General features: G+C 35.0%; 1 pseudogene across 1 annotated transcript; it reads left to right on the top strand.

The window, feature by feature from the left end:
• Positions 1–12,749: 12,749 nt before the first annotated feature.
• On the top strand, positions 12,750–14,038 carry LOC308621484 (short/branched chain specific acyl-CoA dehydrogenase, mitochondrial-like; annotated as a pseudogene). The gene has a single exon. The product of its transcript is annotated as a short/branched chain specific acyl-CoA dehydrogenase, mitochondrial-like (transcript).
• Positions 14,039–14,490: the final 452 nt, after the last annotated feature.

The following is a 14,490-nucleotide window of genomic DNA, read 5'->3' as shown; positions in this document are numbered from 1 at the left end:
ATTATACATCATTGCACAAAGCAATTCAGATGCTCAGCCAAAGCTAATAAGGGCACAACATATTTCTCTTTATAAAATATTTTACATGAATGATATTTTGATCTAGTGAAAGGTTATCAATGTTAGAAGCAAGTAAAAGAAAACTATTTTGCAAACTGGAAGTCAGTTCAGGGCAGAAAATACAGATGGAACATATACTTTTTGATTGCAGACTCTATGCTAGGTAATATACTACAGAGGTGCCTAAGAATTCCTGTCCGGGATAAGCATATACTTTAATGAGAGAGACAAATGAATAAATGGGTCCACTCCAATATAGGCATTAAAATAAAAGCATGTATGGTGTGATATGATGACAAAGAGGGGAAGGGCATTTCAGAGAAGTTTTCTAGAGGCGTTGATAATTTATTGGAAGTGGGAGGAGATGAAGAATTACAGGATAGACCCTGGGTTACAGATTCATGTACCTGGGATAAATTTTTGCCATTAAATTAACAGATATATGCCATTAAATATATATATGAAGTTTAACTGACATCATAATAAGTATTCAGTTATAATTTGAACTGTATAAGCTTAAGACATCTTTGAGACATACAGACCTGACTTATAAGCAGGTAAATAGATGAGTTAGAAATGCAGGTTGGGGGCTAAAGAGAGGCATTGGGAATCATAGGATATTGATGGAATATTCAGTCAGGAGAGTAAATTAAAACAAAGAGAAAGAAAAAAGTACAGTGGACTAGTTTACAACTCCTTCGAAGATTCAGTGTTTAAGGGTCAAGTATAAAAGTGGATACAAAGGACTGGGGATGAAAAATCAGACAAAATAGTGTCATTAAACTAGAAGGAACAAAGAGTTTAAAAACTGACCATTAAACAGCATTAGAGAGTCTCAGTAAAATATGCATGCAGGGATCCATGTTAGAAAAACAGCTTTAATAAAGTGGAAGAAATAGAAGCTGTGTTAATATATTTGAGGGTGAGAAATGTATAGTAAAGCTATGAGTGACTGGATAATTATTACAATACTTAGCTGATAGAGAAGTCAAAAATCCCAGAAAACCTAAAAGAAAAATGTAGGGAGGCTATAAAGAGACAATTTGGACAAGAACCCCAAATGACTCATGTACGTAATGGATGCACTAAATGAGTTGACTTTAATGGGACACAAATAAGCCATGGCTTTATTTTTATTCTACTCCTGTGTTCAGTTAGGCTCTGCCAGTTCTCTCACATCTACTCTTTGATGATCTCAGTGAATCCCAGAGATTTCCTTTTATTTTTGTTCTGCGATTTGTCTAATTTTGGTGATTGCTATTTATCTTAAGATAAATTCCTGTCCAGTACTCTGTCAAACTTTAATCTCACAGCAAATACAACAAGTTATTTTATTCTGGGCTCACAGTAGAACTGTGGCTTAGCATCCTTCCCAAGAGAAAGTATGGGAGCATGACTTATTCTTCTTTATACTCTTTCAGTCATCTTCCCTTCCTACCCTGAAGCTTGTGTTTCTTACAGAGTTGTATGATGGGTGTAGCTAACAGAAAATAGGAAAAAGCATTTCATTTATGTGGTGTAAGTAGTAGTTCTTTCTGTGGATATTGATGCTCTTTGTGAACAGGAAATACAATTTCCCGTGTGATACAATTTGAGGGCTCATTCAGATAAGCCTATAAGGTTCAGCAGATAATCAGCTAAGTCTCCTCTCTTCACAGTCATGTCAGACTTCGCCAAGGAGCTGTCTTGCAGACCCTGTGCAAGGCTTGCTTGAGTTCCAGTAGCAAGAGCCCTGAGGGGTGGGATCACAAGAAGTCAACTTTCATGAAAATGCCCTTGTCACATAAGCAATCTGTCTTTCTATGCCTTAATAAGGCCTCCCAAAAATGTAAATTGAAGAAGGGGATCCTAGAAACAGCAACATTTAAATGCCTGTGATAGAGCTCTCATTGAAGTCTAAATTAAAGTAACGGCAGTCTTATAAGTATTTTACCTGTTTACATCATCCCTTAACCTCTCATCCCAACTTATAGAAGAGCCACTAGTGCGGGAATGGATGGAGGCGGTGAGAGACAAGGAATAAGGAGAAAGCAGCTTGTGCTTCTCTTCCTGCTGCAGGTTCTTGAGCTTAAGATCAAGTTTCAAACTGGATTTGGAAGCTTTGAATTGGATGTGAGATTGATATCTTAAATTGAACTAGACTGAAAGTTTTAATGCTTGAGAATGTACTTAAATTATCAAATGAGACATTTAATAACAGAAAGTGACTAATGGCCTAAATACAGGATCAGATTGTTCAGTCAGCTAAAATCAGAGATCTCACTGGGTGTCAAATTTACTAAATAAATTCAAGGACATAGGCAAGCAAGAGGTGCAGTGAAGCAAAAAGAGGTCAGGGAAACTGAGGCAGTTCCCCAGGCCCCCAACTTTCCACGTCGGATATGCGTCTCTGGCACAGGAGAGATGAGGTTCTTAATGAGTTTGTAGAGTGCTTGCTTGCTTCACACAGCAAGAATTTCAATTATGACACATCTCCATTTTATATCAGAGATTGCATAGCTTACACAGAATTCTACAGGGTATCAAGTCTCAGAGAACCTAAGTTCTACTTAGTACAGGTTATTCTTAGGCAGAGTCACCCTATGAAGTGCACTTTAATGATAAGTTCTCTTCCCCTCAGCAGATATCATTTTTTTTTTCTATTTACTTGAGAATACATTTACAAGGAAACTAGTCTGGCTGACCTGCTTTATGTATTTTTTCCTCTGGAGGTGCTCCCCCTGTTTAACAGAATGAATGACATTCAGATAAGCTATTTTAGTTTCTCAACTGGAAAGCTCTGGAATCTCCCATGATGTCATTAAAAGGAAAAAAAAACACATTAACAACATAGTGTTGAATAACAAGGGCAGAATAGCCAAATGCCATTCACATATACTTAACATGTGTAATATACACATAAAACAACAGTATGCATTTTGCAAGGGCACATCGTTTTTCAAATATATACATATGTGTTTAAATAAATGCCAGTGGGGATCAGAGTATCCATGGATATAAAAGGAATACAATTAATATTAAATATTAAAACAAGAGGGGCATTCTACTGATGGTGATAAAGTGCTTTACACTAATGAAAATGGTTACTCAATCTTTTATACCTGTGGTCTAAAAATAAATTTAGGGAGAAAGAGGAAGAGAACAATAGGATAGTCTATTCCAAAGTGTAGATGGTGAATCTGAGAACGGTTTTATTTTTGGAGTGTAGATATAATTGTTACTGTTTTGTTTTGTTTTCCTAAGGATGGGAAATACAATGACATGTTTAGAATGAGAGAAATGGACCAGTAGGGAAAGCAGTCACAGAGTAGAAAGTTTCTCAGAGAGCTAAAGTAGGTAAAAAGCTAATGATTGGACATACGAAAATGGAAACCCCAAAATTCTGACTTCAAATTCAGTATTTTCTCTAGCATATTTGTAATTTTGTCCATGAAAATGTTAAATCATTCAATCTATTAGATACATAGAATTATCTCATGTTCAATCCTGATCTGTTTATAAAGTATCAATTTCTGTGTTTATAAACATAGTTTTCTTTTAGAATTCCTTAGAATTTTCTTTTATTTCTCCTTAGACTTTTTTTAATATTGTCTTACCTGCCCAAACCATATTTCTCTGACCCCTTCTCACCAACAGAAAATATTTTCTATCCAAAATGCATGAGATTATATTAGTCATAAATGAGTTTTAGTACTGCTAACACTTAACGTATATTTTTTTTCTAAGTTTACAACTGAAAGAACATGGGATCATTTTGTGTGTGTGTGCTGTGTGTCATTTTATAGATTTTTCTTGACCAATACAATACATACTTTTAAGATTTAAAAGATACTCTTCTGTAGCCTGTGGGATAGGTAAAAACTATTAGCACTACCACCTATAAAAAATATGTATTTCTGTAGCTACTGTTTCACTAGTTTATGTGTTCATTTGTTTATTGTTTGCATGTATTACCCCCTCCAGAATAGTATCTAATGAATTGTTTAATTTTCTTTCTAGCATTGGTATCATGGCCATGAGAATATACTTGGTATTTGAGAAAAAGTATTCACTACTTTGATACATTTATTTGAGTAACCACTTATCCTGGGGAATGTTCTTGGCAATTGACCCTCAACAATCTAGATGCTTTTATATATGGAAGTGAGGCTAGAGAGTAAATCAGTAGCTGACTTTTATTTATTTATTTTTTTACTAGCTGACTTTTGAATAACTTCCTAACTTTGCACTTTTCTGTAAGTGAAGCATTAGACTGCCCAATATATAACTTCTGGATTTGGATACTTAGAATGTCCTTAGCAACTGACCAATTAAATGAGGCACAACTATAAGAAAACATACAGTCTCAACAATTCTTTGTCTTGATTTTCCTTACTAGAAAATTAAATCCATCCAAAAGATTATAAGCTTAAGCAATGGCTTTCTTTGTGCTAATCAATGTAGGCAGAGGTGTACAGTGTCATTCTGTTGAAACTAAGCATGGTTGCATGATTGGCTCAATGCCCTTATGCTCTCCAAAATGTAAATGATCATTCTACATATTTTATCAGTTAGCTTTTTATAGTAAATGCTGTACAGTGGATTACTGACTTGAAATATTTATGGTAACATCATCTTATAGAGTGTTTGAAATGCATATGTTATAAGCAACATATTAAAGTAAGAGAACTAAAGGTTACCTCTGGGGATATTGCATTCAAAGAATATACATGTAGCTTCAAGTTTTCTATAGTGAATATAGTATATAATTTTTTGCACGTATTTTTCCCTCATTAGTCACATGCAGATCTTTACTTGGTAGGGTCTTCAGAATTCGATTAACTGGAAGTTGTGAATTTAAAAAACTGTTGGGATCAGGCAGATAATGAAAAATAAATGAAGAAAGCTCAGTGGTAAAAGAACAATAACCAGTGGTTGGGACATGTGAAAAGAGCAACAACAAGAACATGTGCTAGCTACAATGAGCAGCTGCTTTTCAGCCCCAGCCCCCAGATGTCACCAAGGAATGTAGATTTCTTAGATGTTATTTGTGTTTTAGTTTCTTAAATGCTGAAACAGAATGCTTTTAAAGCCTTTCCAGTGCAAGGAGACTAGATGTGCATTTTTATTTATAACCTTTGGCTAATTATCAATTTAAATAAATTTAACCATCCTTTCAAATTCATATTTTAATGTTTTTTCTCTGTATCTTACTAAAAATAGTTAACATTATTTGAATTATTAGGGAGTGAGATACCATTACCATGCTAAACTTTACACAAGTTATCTCATTTCATCCACACAATAACATTATAGTTAAGTGCCGTAGGCACCTTTTCTTTCACATAGGACGTGTGGGGAATTTACTGCACCAGGAAGTCAGTCTTCAGAAACAGTGCCTCTAACATCTATGTACACCATTCTTCAAATAATGCACATAGAAGATAAACATACCCATATGTACAGGTACAGATGTAGCTCTGTTTCCCTATCTATCTATCTATCTATCTAATAGAATTACTGTCCATGTTATGAATATCTACTTTTAATCATTTCTTTTCTTATACTGCAGATAAATATTGCCATTTAAAATTACTTTCTCAAACTAGTTACTATTTCATCCACATTAGTTCATCTGCTACTTTCCTTTATAATTCACTCTTCCTGACTTTGTGCAAGTTTTACCATTTAAAAAGCCTTTCCCTACTTTTTCTCCTCTTCACCTTTGTATTCATTACATTATTGAGCCTTCTCAAAAAACTTCCAGATTAAATGTACCTTACCATGATTATGCCTTTATTTTCTTTCTGTTTAGAATGTATGACCCATATAATTTATTACTTAGAATTATAGTATTTTAAATGTATTAATGCCAATCAAATGTGCTTATGTTGTTTAAAATATAGGTTTTAGGATTTTTGAAATCAAGGATCAACATTTCTGCCTTTTTCTATTAATTTTCTTTCTTCCCCCCGAATGCCTAGCCAACACCAAGAACACATTAAGGACATACAATAATTGCTTGTTAAATGAAAGAAAGAATGAATATTTGAGAATTGCCTAGAACTGTGAGAGTATCCTTTTGACCTAAAAACATTATACTAGCATCTTCCAGGAATGCCAGAGTTAAGAATATAATTACTAATATCAACAAAAGTGTATTTTATCTGGATAATATTTTGTTTTCTGAGCAAAATCCTGATGTACTTTGAAAGTTAGGCCTGATGTTAACCTCAAGAGTATATGATAGATAGAGAACCAAGTTCATGGAACCAAGTTTGAACCCAGGAACCCAAACTACCCATTTTTATGTCAGACCATCCTTTTTTATTTCTGAGTTCTTAACTCCCTTAGCTTTATCCCCCTTTTCTGTGAAATTAAGGATCTAAGTAGACAATCTTTAAGACTCCTTCTAGTTCTAAACTCTTATACTTTATTAACCACAACTTGTTGCCTCAGTTGGCTCAGAGGTTCAGCTTAAACATCTACTGGGGACATTCTAGCTTTTAACATTGAGCAGAGGTTATACATAAAGGAAAAGTGGGTAAGGGTGTTAACAAAAGCAAGCTGAGAACAAGAGAAGGTAAGGGCAATTAAAACTCCCAGAATAATCACATGGTAGTTCGCTTCAGTTCAATTTATTTTCTGTTGTATTTTGCTGGGAAATATGGCCGTTAATGAAACATAAAGACCAAGCTTTATTTTAATAGTTTTGCCCCTCTTTTCTCTCAAGTCTCTCTGTCTCTCTTTTATATACCATAATTCAATCTAATATTCCACCCTCTTTTCTTCCCCTCTCTAAAAGGAGGCAAACTATACTGACAGAAGAAAAGATTAAAATGTTGCTAAGTGGAATGGTCAAAAAATTTATAATTACCTGGACATTTTAAGAAAGATGAAATTAGTTGTTGATACAGATGACATGAATTACAGATAATTCATTTGTCTAATACCTAAGCCCTATATAGGCATCCTGGATCTTGGCAGGTGAAAGGGGTATTTATATCTCAGGAAGTCATGGGTGTCTAGTGCCTAGGAATATTAATTTTCTTCCTCTGACAAATATTTCCTCTGACAATAATGTTGTGAACTTTAGTTCAAATTATTTTCCTAACATTCATATACTCACTGCATTTTTTTGTTTTTATGCATATACTTCCAAAAAATATGAAAGTTGAATTGCTGAACAAAAGCAATGGGTTCCATTATACTTTTATATCAATGAGGGTCCAGTTAGGAGACAAAAAATACACTAGTAATTTAAACAAGGAATCTTTATTATAAAGAATCATTAACTTATACAAAGCCTTTAACTACTAAAAGAGATATAAGGAACTCTATGGAGTCCAGAATTTGCAAGTGCAAATAAACACGTTATACTATTACTAAGTTGAAGGATACTGGACAGTGAAAGAAACTGAGGACTTGGGAGAGGTTCCTCCACCCAAGGCTGAGATTTCAAACTCTTTGCAGAAGGCATGGCTAGAGAGAGACAAGTAGTCTTCCTAGTGGCAACAAAGCTTTCTAGAGGATGCAGGCCAGTGCTGATCTACAGAAAGGGTCTGCCATTGCCAGAGGAAGTGGGCAGATGTGAGCTGGTCTGTAGAAGTAAGTTATGTGTTGGTGATACAGTTGCCTGAGGTCTCAGCTGGACCTTCTTTAGAAGCAACCTCATAAAGGATAGTCAGTTGCTTGATGATGGATGAAGTTCATCTGTAAAAGCAGCCAGCCAGGTAGGAAAAGCATGGCTTAAAAGTAAGGGCACAGCTCCTGTGAAAGACAGTGAGGCTAGAAACTGTCTATAAAGTCTCATGAAGTGAGAGGCACAAGGCCTCACCTCCTGCACTGGATAAAATATGGAGGCAGCACCCAACCTGAGGGAAATGGCTTCTTTTCACTATCACCTCACTATGTCGCTCCAGCACTCGTTATTGAAACAAAAGCCCAACAATGTACCAGCTAGAGAAATAGAAATGCGTACAGGGTCCACAAAACTGGGAAAAAGAAGGCAGGGTTTGGAGCGGAGAGATTGTAAATGATAGCTGGCTCAATCTTTTAGCACTGAACACCTTGCCTTAAAAAAATTGAACTTATTATCCCTAGAGCTTACTGGACAGGGAATCTAGATCAGTGCTTTATTCTACCATTTACTTTGCGATTTATTGTACCTTTTATGTTCCTCATTTAAAGTAATCTGGAGGCATGCTAGCATCATTTCAATACCAAAACATATGACGACAGTCTATTAGGTTGAAAGAAGAAAACTGTGTTTACTTGATTTCAACCAAATATTTTAATAAAATGCTTATTTTGGCAGGTTCAGTTACCTCACTAACCAATAAAATCTGTGCACATATGCCTTTCTAAATTTCTTCCCAAAAATATATGTTTATATTAGTGGGGACATGGGATTAGAAATAGGAAAAACATATATACATATATACATATAATGAAAAATCATTCCCAAATGTGATTTTAGCCTATATTTTGTTCTTATTCTCAAGAGATTAAAATTAAAGACATTAGTGATTATAGAATTTCAGATATTGTTCGTTGCATATATTCAGTTAAAAGAAGATTTATCAATGTCCAGAGACACTTGTTCACTCACTAATATTTCGTAACTGGATAGTGGCAGATTGGTCTAGAACTAAGGTCTCATGCTTTAAATCTCAGTTCTTTCTTCATATTGTGTGCATTAGAAAGAGCTAATAATATGTACACAGTTTACCATACCATCCTTTCAGAATTAAGTAACACTGCCTCTCACCGGCAGGGATACAGTGACATAATAAAATATTACTTAAAGCTCCATATTATGTACATTTTACTTCACATAGTTTATTTTAGTCTAAGTAATATAAAATCTCTAGCTCAGATTTCTTTAAAAATTAGCAGAACATGTAACCTGATGAGGAAGCATTTAAAGGGGACATAATATATCAGGACTATCTTCTAAAATTTAAGCCACCTCATTTTTCCTTTTTTTTTAAACTTTATTTGCTAAATATAGGTTATTTGATCTTATTTCCACATTCCCTTGAGATCTTAAGAAAATAATTTTTTCCTTTTCTTTGGTTGATGAAGAAATGGCAGGAGAAAATTAAGACTGATAGCACAATACATCAGAGGCTCAAGAAATTACCTGAGATATCGCTGCACAGCTGTGTGACAAATGCCACTCACCTCCCTTGCCTCCTTTAAAATGTTTCTTTGTTTGATATAAATGATATAGTAGTCACTATGTAAGGACAGACTATGACCAGAAGTCAACTGCATTAATGTAGCAGACACTTTATTCCTAGGATATATGATTTACCTCTTCTAAAGAAAAAAAAATTGCCATATTCTGGCATACTTTGTCAGATTTCTGGGTCAGATGACTTTCTTAAAGTGGATAGGAACAATTTATTCATAGGAAGCCAGTGTACTGGACTTTAAGGTAGAGTGATCCATTCATATTTTTTAAAGTTTTAAAGTTACATTCAGATAGGAAAATGGCCAGTGTAGAGTATAGGAAAGACATTTCAGGTACGAATGTTAGAAATAATTTTCTTCAGAGAATATTATACTTTCTCTCAAGAATAAGCATACTTAAATATGAATCAAATATATAAACCAACTTCAGAGAAACATTATAAGATCATTTTCTATTCCCTACCAGGGCAACACTTCCAGGCACTGTAAGTGATATCAGCATCATATAGCATCAATAATCACACTTTTTGGTTAATGTGAATTGGAGATTTTGAAGCTGAGGAAATTAAATAGGGTATATTGATTTAGTATTTTTGAGCCTATATTCCCCAGAATTTAGAGGAAGAATGGAGCCCATAACTTTTATTTGGTGTTATTTTTGGTCATTATTTTATACACACATGCACACACACACACACACACACATATACATATATATATGTATATATACACCCATAATATTCCAGGAATTGTGCCAATACCACAGACATTTATATAGAGAACTGTTCTTGTGTTAATACAATTGCCTATGAAAGGATCTTTAGGAAATGCTAGCTATAGGCAAAATACCATTTTTCCCCTTCTAATCCAAACAGGGTATTGGAACCTTCATATTTGAAGCATCAACACTTACCTAGATGCAGACTCATTAGAAGTCATTCTTAGGTCTGTCGAAGGTGTCAACATAGCATCTTACTCAAGAAGTATTTTTTGATCACTCATAGTGTAACCTTAAACACTTCAACAGAAAGTTACAGAAATAAAGCCAATAAGTTTGATTCATTTAATGCAGAATGTATTTAATGAAGCACTGTGATCATAAACAAACACTAGCTATTATCTACCTCTTCAAGTGGATGAAAAATAATACAATTTTCATCCAATATGTGCCAAACAAAAGGTGCAATGAAAACTGGCATTGAAGTATATGAGCTTTCTGACAACAGTATTAGTCACATCTTACACACTGACATTTGTAGTGGCAAGGATATTCAGTAAGCTGTTACAAGGAGTTGGCATTTTCAGATGTAATGAATCTCTTTAATGTCTGTCACCTGCTTAACAGGACTACCATCTCTTGACTGATGAGTTTCCAGTGATGTAAAAATCCACTCAACTGCTTTATGGATTTTGCCACTATTCAGAAGACACAGTGGCTATCTCAAAGAGTTAATGATGATATTATTTGCAGCCCCAAGACACAATTATCTGTAAGAAGACAATGGAGAGAAGTGATGATTGACTAAGTTAAACTCTTTAGGTATAAGTGCCAAAGGAACATGGCTATTATTCAGAACAAGTGCTTCATATGAATAAAACTTCATTCTCAGGGGGGCTCCAAAAGTTCAGAGGCTAGCATGTTTAAATTAGTCTCTCTCTCAGTTCAATGTCAGCTCCTAATCCTGTTTTTTGATTGAAAGGTATATGGCTTTCAGCATTTATCTTTATTCTGATTTATCTTAATATGCTCAAATTCTTGAATTTAATGAAATGGATTAATGGTGGACAATTGTGCTCTTCATTCCTCCTCTGGCTTATCTGAGCAACTATCCACAGTTTTCATTAAAACTTTTCTAAGTTGGAAATTAGGTTATAATATCTGACTGTATTATCTAACATACTTCAATAGTAAAATGTGCTGTTTGTTAATTCATGTCCTTCTTTTGTATCAGTGCTTTAGCACAATATGGAATTAATGAAACCTCAATGTGATACATCCTTTCTCTCACCATAATAAGTTGCTCTAGCACATACTTACTGCATGAGAGATTGTAAAGTGATTTACTTTTAAAATTCTTTACAATCACTCTTGGAAACCCAAAGATTAGGCATGTATGCACATGTATTTGTAGATAACTATAGCTCAGAAGTAAAATTTGTAAGAAAAATACTACAGGTTCATTATATACATAAAAGAATGATTGCCAAATCAGAACGTCGTTTTTTAACATATTTTAAATTTATCACCATGTGTAGCACTCAAGCTTTGTTCATTTCTCCCAACACTACAAAATAAATAACAGTATAGATATATTTTTAGATGGGGGTCGAGGAAGGATAATTAAAATGCAAAATTTACAATTTATTTATGATGAGAACAATCCACAGAACTTTATATGCATCATAACTTTTCGTGTTATTTTAGCTATTCATGGTTCATGTTACTTTGATCTATTGTTAATTTAACAAAAAAAAATCTTAAGGCTTGAAGAGACCTTAAGGATTTTCATAGGGGCTAACAAGTATATTTCCTAGATGAGGACTTTGTGGTTAATAGAGGCTACACAGCTTGTCTACAACAAAAGGAAAGCAGCATGTGCAGTCCAAAGACTAGAACCCAGACCTTCAAACTTTCCACTATTTCCTTTCTTCTGCATTACATCCTTTTCTGTGGAATGGTATGGAAGAGATATTATGTTATTCTTTAGTCACTATGCTAAAGACTGAATATTTATGCCCCCTCCCCACTGCCCAAATTCATATGTTGAAGCCTGATACCCAATGTGATGGTATTTAGAGATGGGACCTTTGATTAGGTCATGAGGTCCCATGTCAAAATACCATCACATTGAATGAGATCAAAAGATACTCTGAAGAGACTCTTACAAAAGAGATTCTGGAGAGTTCCCACTCCCCTGTTACCATGTGAGGACACAATGAAAAGACTGTGTATGAACCAAGAAGCTGGCTCTCATCAGGCATATCTGCTGGTACCTTGATCTTGGACTTCCCAGTCTCCAGAAGTATAAGAAATAAATTTATTTTGTTTACAAGTTACCCAGTCTATGATATTTTTGTTAGAGCAGCTGAAACAGACTAGAAATACACTATCAGACATTTAATTTTCATTTCGTTTATCTTGTTCTGTCCCATAAACCTAATATTTTGCTATTTACTGTGTACATATACAAACCTAACAAATGCTCTTAACTATTCCTCTCCTGATAAATGTGTTGACTGTGGGTTTGCATTCAGTAAGTCAAAGGAATAATTTGTGTATCAAGTAGTAATATTACCCTGGTCCCAACTTAATTCTGAGTCACAAAACCTTAACAGGAGATATAATAGGAAAATATGTTTTGTCACTATTGAAAATGTGTGTGATTTTTAGATTTTAGAATAGTATATATCTTTTAAAATATATCTTATGCTAAAGAAATTGCAGAAACTTAAAAACATAAATATGCTTAAAACGAAAAGAAGAATTATAGGGCGATTGTCCTGGGGCGCAGATGGAGGGAGCCACGGTTCAGCTGCTGTGTGGCAGTGCACTGCTAAGAAGAAACTTCCCAATTTGCCTGTCTTCCTGGAAAAATCCTCCTGATGTCTTGAAATTCCCAGCTTTGAGAAGCTGGACTCAAAGCAAACAAATAACGTCCTACCCTATGCCCCTCTGCAAACATTTACAGATGAGGAGAGGATGATAAAGAGCACGGTTAAAAAGTTTGTCCAGGAAGAAATTGCTCCTTTGGTTTCAAAAATGGATGAAAATTCAAAAATGGAAAAATCAGTAATAGAAGGATTATTTCAACAAGGGTTGATGGGTATTGAAATTGACACAAAATATGGAGGAACAGGAGCTTCATTTTTTCCTCTATCCTAGTGATAGAAGAATTAGCCAAAGTTGATGCGTCTGTGGCTCTGGTATGTGACATCCAGAACACAGTAATTAGGAAAATACGGAACAGAAGAACAGAAGGCTATCTATTTGCCCAAGCTAGCTATGGAACAAATGGGAAGTTTCTGCCTTTCAGAGGCTGGAGCAGGTAGCGATTCATTTGCTTTGAAGACCAAAGCTGATAAAAAAGGAAGTTATTATGTCATCAACGGGTCGAAGATGTGGATTAGCAATGCCAAGGATGCCAAGCTCTTCATGGTGATGGCAAATGTAGACCTTACTCTTGGGTATAAAGGAATTACCTGCTTTTTGGTAGATTGTGATACTGAGGGCCTTCATATAGGGAAACCAGAGGACAAAATGGGAAGCAGAGCTTCTTTTACTTGCCCATTAACATTTGAAAATGTCAAGGTTCCAGAAGCCAATATCCTGGGACAAATTGGACATGGCTATAAGTAAACCGTTGGGGGTCTTAATGAAAGTAGAATAGCAATTGCTGCACAGATGCTGGGACTGGATCAAGGATGTTTTGACTACACTATTCCATATATTAAAGAAAGGGAACAATTTGGCAAAAGAATATTTGATTTTCAGGGACGCCAACACCAAGTGGCTCACGTGGCCACCCAGCTAGAAGCTGCAAGATTACTCACATACAACGCTGCAAGGCTTTTAGAAGCTGGAAGGCCATTCATTAAAGAATCATCTATGGCCAAGTACTATGCATCAGAGATTGCGGGCCTAATAACTGGCAAATGTATTGAGTGGATGGGAGGAGTAGGCTACACCAAAAATTACCCTGTGGAAAGATACTTCCGAGATGTGAAGATTGGTAAAATATATGAAGGAACTTCAAACATCTAGCTGAACAGCATCCCAAAGCACATCAATTCGGAATACTGACAGCCATGGGAGTGGGACCCCTCCCTGGTGTCACTGGTGAAAAATTTTAAACTATTGTGCCTTGTTGGGGGCTGTGTTGAATGATTTTATTTAGGCCCTTCACCTTGGATCTGGAGGTAGACCTTTCCTGTTTCCTCTTTCCAATCTGCTTAACTGAGACGCAGAACATCATTTTTAAAATTTGGAAAGAAATGCATCCATATTTTCTCCAAAACTATATTTAAAACTCTATATGCATTATCATTCTAGCTTCAGGGTATACAGAATTTCACTCTATTAGAATTTGGAAAAATAAAGATAATATAAGTATTTCTTGCAAACATGGCTATTTTATATTCTTGTCATTGTGCATCAGTCAGAGAGATGTTTGTGCTAGTTGGCAATTCTATAGAAGAAATAGATTCAATTCTAAGTTGCTAAACTAGGTGAAACTGATAAAAATTTATTTAGAA

Source organism: Mesoplodon bidens (assembly GCF_964165515.1).
Source record: "Mesoplodon bidens genome assembly, chromosome: 1".
Classification (NCBI taxonomy): Eukaryota; Metazoa; Chordata; class Mammalia; order Artiodactyla; family Ziphiidae; genus Mesoplodon; species Mesoplodon bidens.
Note: the sequence above shows the minus strand (reverse complement) of the source record. Positions and strands in the feature narration are given on the sequence as shown.